Here is a 7,395-nt window from a genome sequence, read left to right on the forward strand (position 1 = left end):
AACTCCCCTATGAATAAAATCCCTTTAAATGATCAACTCTACTTAGCAATATTAGAAAAAAGGCATAAATTCAATCAAATCCCGAAATATTATCAGATCATCAACCCTAGGAAAAAGCAGACTCCACAGTAATAAAAAAAATAATATTATAATATTATTACTATTAGAACTTAATAAAAATCTAGAAAAAGCAATTGAAGAAAAAGTTTAGCTAGAACAACAAGCTAGTATAGAAGAATTAATAGAACAACTAAAGAAAGTACAATTAACTCCTCAAAAGGAGAAAAAAAAGCTAAACTCTACTAAAAACACATGGACCTTTTTTCAGAATCCCCAAGCAGACCAAGATCATGTTTTACCCAAAATAGCTTAACAAATAATGTGCTAACTAGAATAATAAACAAACCAAAAATGACACCAAGACAACAGCTGGAAGAAATTTTAGATGTAGATAAAGATATACAACTTTTCCAACAAAACAACTTAAAATTAACAAGAGCTAAGACACTCTACATTGAAGGAATGTTATCAATGACACAATTAAATAAAAAATATAGAGAAGAGCAATTATGAGTAATGGATAAAGATACCGCTAGTATAGATTTAATAAGTTCAGAATCTTTAAAATAAATTGCCAAGTCAAAAATGAGCTTCATGCACATGAGATTCATAGTAGTTGGCCTAAATGGACTAACCAGAAAGAATTTAGGAAACAAAATATTAGTTAAAATCTATGATAATTGATTGTCAAAATCAAAAAGATCTATAATTGGAATAACAGAAGTAGACATGTCAACAAATGAAGGACTTTTTTATTGTAGTCCAGACTATATGATAAATTCTCTAGAATTTGGAAAATATATAATGATAGGAATCCAAACTAAAGGATATGAAGAAATAAATAATGGAAATAATTTATTAATATGTGTATGATTTATAGGAAAACTATCCACTAATAGTAGTACCAAATTTAGACTATGAATAGATGATGTAGTAAGTTTAATGGGAAATAAAGGTAATAAATTTATGAAACCCCTAAAGATAAGTTCAGAAGACTATACAGGACAAGAAAGGATTTTAGAAAAATTTACTTATAAAGAAATACTAAAGCCAACCAATCATTTAATGTATATAAACACTAAAGGAGAAACTTCTGTAAGATTCATAGACTACCAATATATAAATAAACAAGAAATGAAAGAATGTAAAAATACTAACTTTATGAATACAAAAATATTAGAAGAAGGTTTTGAAGTGAATAAAGCTATAATCAAAGCAGAAGCCCTATACAAAATAAATAACGATAGAAAGTTCAAATATATATGCTGTAAAATGGGAAATCTTGATCTCGCCAAAGCTAAAGAACATTTTATAATTTTTGAGTTAAGGACAGATAATTATGGTTATACACATAAAAGAAACTAAAAGGCGAAGACTCAAAATCGATTTATAGTATAGACAAAAGTATAAAAGAATTTATGGAAAGTGCGGCAAGTACTGCAAGCCCTTTCCAGAGAACAACCAGAATGCAAAGAGTAAATAAAACAACAGGAAATTTACCAAGATATAGGGTATTTAGAATAAACCTACACAATCAAGTTGAACAAGACGTAAAATCTAGAGGAAAAAGAATGCCAATAGAAGAACCCATTAGATTAAAAGAAGGTGGTAATAAAGGAAAAATTTTAAACTTGCTAGCTCATGATCCTCAGTTATGGATTAATGTAATAGACATATAGAAAAATATAGTTGTAGCAGATTACATACAACATATACAGGGGAATCAAGAACCAAATACAGAAACTATGTATAGACATTTAGAAATATTTTTAAGAGAAAGTACTAAAGCACTTTGGGAAGCATATAAGACATTATTTGTAATACCCCAAAGTTTCTTAGCTAAATTTTTTATGTTCCTAAAACGTCAAGAATTACCTTCTATAATGAATGATCTTTATTTTGTGAGGAATTATGTAGATTTCAACTTTCCATTGTGTAGGAAATTGAAAAAAAATTCCATCGATATAAGATTCGTCAAAAATTGACACACGTTGAAGAAGTTAGGACGTTTTTAGAAAGTAGTGTTCCCATTGAATGGGCCACTACATCGTGGTGGAAGTCAAATACACGTTTGTCATTTTCTAGCGAGTCATTGTGATTGCACCTCATTACGTTGAAACCCAAATCCGCAATTGTCACAAACCAGTAGCTCACCGTGATTCCACTATGTCGCGGTAGGTAAGCCTTAAATGGCATCCCAGTTATGAATTTTAAAGCCCAAGGGCAGTTTAGTCTTTTTGCCCACATCCCCAAATCATGAAAACAAATGATTAAAGGTATTATTGAGCAAAATATGCTTATTCTTCCCCAATTTTTCTCAATTAAAAATCCTTGACTCCAACACCCAACTTCAAGAATACCTGAAGTTCACCATTACTTTTCTAAGATAGTTCAAGATTCCAGTTTCCCAACTCAAGATTTTCAAGAATTTACTTTCAAGAACGCAAATAATATCTCAAAAAGCAAGTTGTTCATCTAAGTTCATCATCCAAAGTATGTGGGGTGTGAACAAGAATAAATCTTTCATTTTTGTTCCTAAAACTTGATTTTTCTATGAAAGTTATTTTATTTTATATGTTTTCCTATGAATTCACGTTTGGGTTTATACCCCATATTGCTATTCATGAGATTATGACATTTTGAAAGTTTTAGAAGATGAATTACATTAGTATATTTATGCTTTTATGCACATTGCTAAAATTTATAAATTTTAAGATGAATTATGAGTGTTTATGTTATCAAGCAGGAAATTTGAGATATTAACATGAGATTGATATATGGATCATTAAACCCTCTTTGAGATTGTTATTTTGAGATTTTTTGTGCTATAAGCACCCTATGATTAGATTATTTTGAGATTATTGAGAAAGATTTGACTTTTGGTCACAGTAGATTTAAAAAAATCCACTTTACAGATTGAGATTATAGATTTTACAGTTGATTTCATTATAAACCATGAGATTGCTTTCAAAGTGGATTTTCTTAAGATTTTGAGCATGATATTGGGAGTACTATTTAACACCGAGTTGGGCATGTTACTAAATTTTCATACCCTAGAACTACGTGCCACCATAGGATGAGATGTATTCCCACCATACGTGGATGATTGAGATTGTGATCACAGAAATGAGATTGTTCTATTCCAATTGCAAGGGTAGAATAGCCCTAACCTTATGGGGGCTAGTCGTGGGACACCATGGATGCTCGCATGGTGTACATGTCGGTTAGAAGAACCTCCTAAAAATATCCCCCACTCTTAAAAATAGTTTTTTGAGATAAAGTATTTACTATAGAATGAGTTTTCATATTTTATTTGGCTTACATAATTTAAGAACAAGAAGAGAATACCAATTTATAACTAAGTGTAATGACTCCCAAGATTTATACTGCGATCTTTACTATTCATGATTCATGATCTTTAGATTTCCAATTTAGTCAAGCTATGTGAGTCATTTACGTTTAGCATACATTATTTCATAAGTGATGGTTATGAGATATCTTTTACTTATGTATTTCACCCCAATATACTCAGTACATCCGCACAATATAGATCAACGTACATGTCTATGTGCTACATTGTCTCATAATGTAGGTAAAAGTCTTTGTATGACATTCAAACTCAGACAGTTGGAGATTCCAGCAAGCAAGATGATGAGTCCTTCTATTTTGGTAATTTCAGTTAGATTTACTTATGCCATTTATTTTCTTATTCATATGTAATGATTAGCGATAGTTGGAGTAGCTTCCCAACTATTTTTATTCAGTATAGTTGAAGCTTTACAGATGTTAGTTAGAGTTAGTTATGCAATATTCAGTTTTAGTTTTGTTTTGTAAAAGCAGAGTTGTCATCATGTGAATTTATTTTTGTATTGATTAAATTCAGAAAAGAGTTATCTTCTGCTAATTTTGTATAGATTTATGCATCTTATTTAGTTGCTCATGAGTTATGCCAGTATGAGGGTTAGCTTGGGATCACTTGTGATCCTGAGCACTATGTGACATCTCGAGATAAATTTTTAAGGCATTACAAACTTAGTATCAGAGCACAAGGTTCAAGTATTGTAGGGAGTCTGTGAAGCCGTGTCTAGTAGAGTCTTATAAAATGTTACTGAGATATCTATACTTTTCTTTGAAAGGCTACAAGTCATCTAAGAAAAGTTTCCCTCCTTTTCTACTCTTGATCATACAGTAAAATTGCTCTCTCTGAATCTCCTATCTATTCGTGTGTTACCCTAAATTTCCTCATCTATGACTTATTTTTTAGATAACATAATTAGCAAGGTCCAGACATTAAGTTTGAACAATTGATGGTCATCAAGGTGGATGTAATGACTTCTTAGTTAGTGATGCTAGTTATATGGGTGTGATCTCGTACGCTTGAACAGTGTATGCAAGTGTTTGAGTTTAGTTATTCATAAAAAGGTATGATTTTGTAAGTATAATGTTGAGTTGTGCCCAAGGTGATACAGGGCTCCATTATTTTTTAAATTTATTTAAGTGTTGTGTGGTTAGTAGTACCATTGAGTTTCTAAGAGAAAAGAGACTAGTTGTATGGTGTATGATGTTATAAAGAGCTAAGTGAGGAGTTTTGATTGATATAGTTGAGTCTTTTGATATGATCTTGACTCTCAAGGTTTAGACGAAAATATAAGTTTTGAGATATGATATTAGTAGACTATGATAAAAGTAGTATGGTTTATTAGAGGGTGAAGACATCCATGTTAAGTTTTAGAATCTAAGTTGGTGAGTATTTAAGTTATTATATGATGACTTTAGGGTTATAGAAATCTAAGAGTTGAATCTCAGAAGGATGTATTAGCATTGGGTGTTGTATGTGAAGATAAAGTCCTTCAGGGTAAGTTTAGTTTTATGGGTGTTGATTATATCCCAGACTCTGGAGTAAAGTGATTGCATTCTAGATTAGAGTTTATATAGTGGTTCACAGACTTGGAGTGATGGCTTAAGTTTAAGGGGAAGATGATAGAATGAGTAAACAAGTCAGACTTCCAGATTTTAGTAGTGATGCCAAAATGTTATAGAACATTAGAAAGTAAGGATGAGACTCAATCCATTCTTATTCCAGTATTTTTAGTTATCCCAATACATACTCATGCTTTACGTTTTAGTTCCATGATCATAGTTTATGTTCATGCATATGATAGAGAATCTCGTATTCTCCTAATTCCTAAAATTAAGGAGTTATAGTTCATTCAGCAGTTGGAATCACCTTCCATAAGTTATTGTAATACCCCAAAAAGTTTTTTATTAGAATTTTGTGCGTAAACGTGTTGGGTTATACCTTCTAGAATGAATTATAAATTTTCTGTATGGAATTTCTTGGATTGTGACCCTCCATTGCGTAGAGTATCGAATAAGATTTTCAACGATATGTGGATCATCCAAAACGGACACCCAAGTGATGAGTTATGAACATTCCGATCGAACCATAAATACTAGTGAACAGTAAAATATGCAGGAAAAAGTACTGAGGCCAGGCGTATTTTTTCTCCAACTTTAAACAATCATAAATTCTTGTACATAATGAACTGTGTGAGATTCTATATATCAACGAAAAGCCCTGAGAGTCTTCTTTCCAATGAAATTGGTTTAATCCAATTTGGACATCGGAGTAAAAACTTATGGACAATTTACTTCAACCTACCAAATAGATCACTGAAGGATAGATTCGGATTTTATTTTTTTCTTAGGGGCATTTTGGTCTTTCACCACTCTTTTAAACCTCTATAAATACCCCATTCAGTTGAGAACTTGTATTATTTTCCTCTCATTTCTCTTATACGTATATATATATATATCAAGTTAGGGTTAGGGTTTTGAATTGGGAGAAATTAATTAGAGGCTTTGATTCAAGAATTCCTTCTGTCAATCTCTTCCGACTATGGAGTCTAAGGTATGCAAATGTTTATCTATGGGCTCCTTTCATCCATAGAGCCCACAAATCCTTTTTAAAAGGTTCAAGCTACATGTGTGTGTGTATATATATATATATGATTATACTTTTAAAATTTTCATTGTGTATATGTGTAGTATTCACATGATGATTGAGATATATATGTAGGATGATTATGTGTGTTGGTTGAAGTATATGTGTGTAGTATTTGTGTGATGGTTGGTGATTATGTTGTTGAAGTTGATGATATCCAAAAAGGGATCTTTGTATGTTTGTGGAAACTATGGTGGTGTGTGATGTATAAATATATGAAAAGAGTGATTGAATACTTGTAATCTTGATGAATCCACCTATGCCTATGTGAAGAAGAATTAAGTATATGACATGTTTGTTATCCAAATTATCATTTCATGCCTAATTAAGTATTAACTTATGTCTACCATATGTTTGAAAAAATATTTAAGAGAATAGAAAACTATGCATTGTGGTTCATTAGGTCTTAAAAGATAAATTCATGCATTGTTCCTATGGATAGTTGATTTTCTTGAATTTGTAGTGCGTTGTGGGTGTATGATGGAATGCCATGATGAATTATTGAGGTAACTATGATGTTTGTTCTTAGTATTTGCTGTGGACCCAAAGCAAGCTCCCCACGTGTTCGATTGGTTGCTTATATGAAGAAATGAGGCCATTTGATTTGCTAAGTGTGAAGTCCTCAATTATGTGTTGCGTATGATGGCCTATGGGAATGTTGTGTCTTGTGTTACTTTATGCTATTGTGTGCTAGGGGTACGTATGCCTGAAAGAGTTTGCTGGTCTAGAGCCGAGTTAGGTTCACAGTAATCTCAATCGAGCGATGAACAATGAACTCCCGGTTAGTTTCAAAACTTGGGGAAAACTCAATAATCACAAAAATCATTCTTTATCGAATACTCAGGCCATAAAGCTTTGAAATCTTACATATCAATTCACTCTATTACAGATCTTACATACATATCAATTCACTCTGTTACAGATCTTACATATCATTTTGTGAGATAGTAAGCTTATCTTAAAAGTAAGTGGCAGTTTTTGCATTTATCATATTATATTATGCAGTGAACATATTCGGATATCAGTGAAGGGTTAGCTTGTGGTCCCTCGGGGTTATGAGCACCTTGTGGCATTCCAGTTCATGGGAATTGGGGCGTTACAGTTATGAACTCCAAATTCAGGTCATGCAGCTCATGACTCATGTACCTAAGCTTTATAGTAGGTTCAATTCCATTACTCAGGCAATACTCTTAATGATCAGCGAAATTTAGGTTCATATCATGCATGTCCTCAGAGACCTCTTTGATGAGTTCATGATGTTAAGTACTCTATTCCTCAGGCCTCATCCGAGTGTCAAGTTATACATAGTATTTCTTTATTTTTTAGGTCCT

This window comes from Capsicum annuum, chromosome 1 (assembly GCF_002878395.1).
Source record: "Capsicum annuum cultivar UCD-10X-F1 chromosome 1, UCD10Xv1.1, whole genome shotgun sequence".
In the NCBI taxonomy this organism is placed as follows: Eukaryota; Viridiplantae; Streptophyta; class Magnoliopsida; order Solanales; family Solanaceae; genus Capsicum; species Capsicum annuum.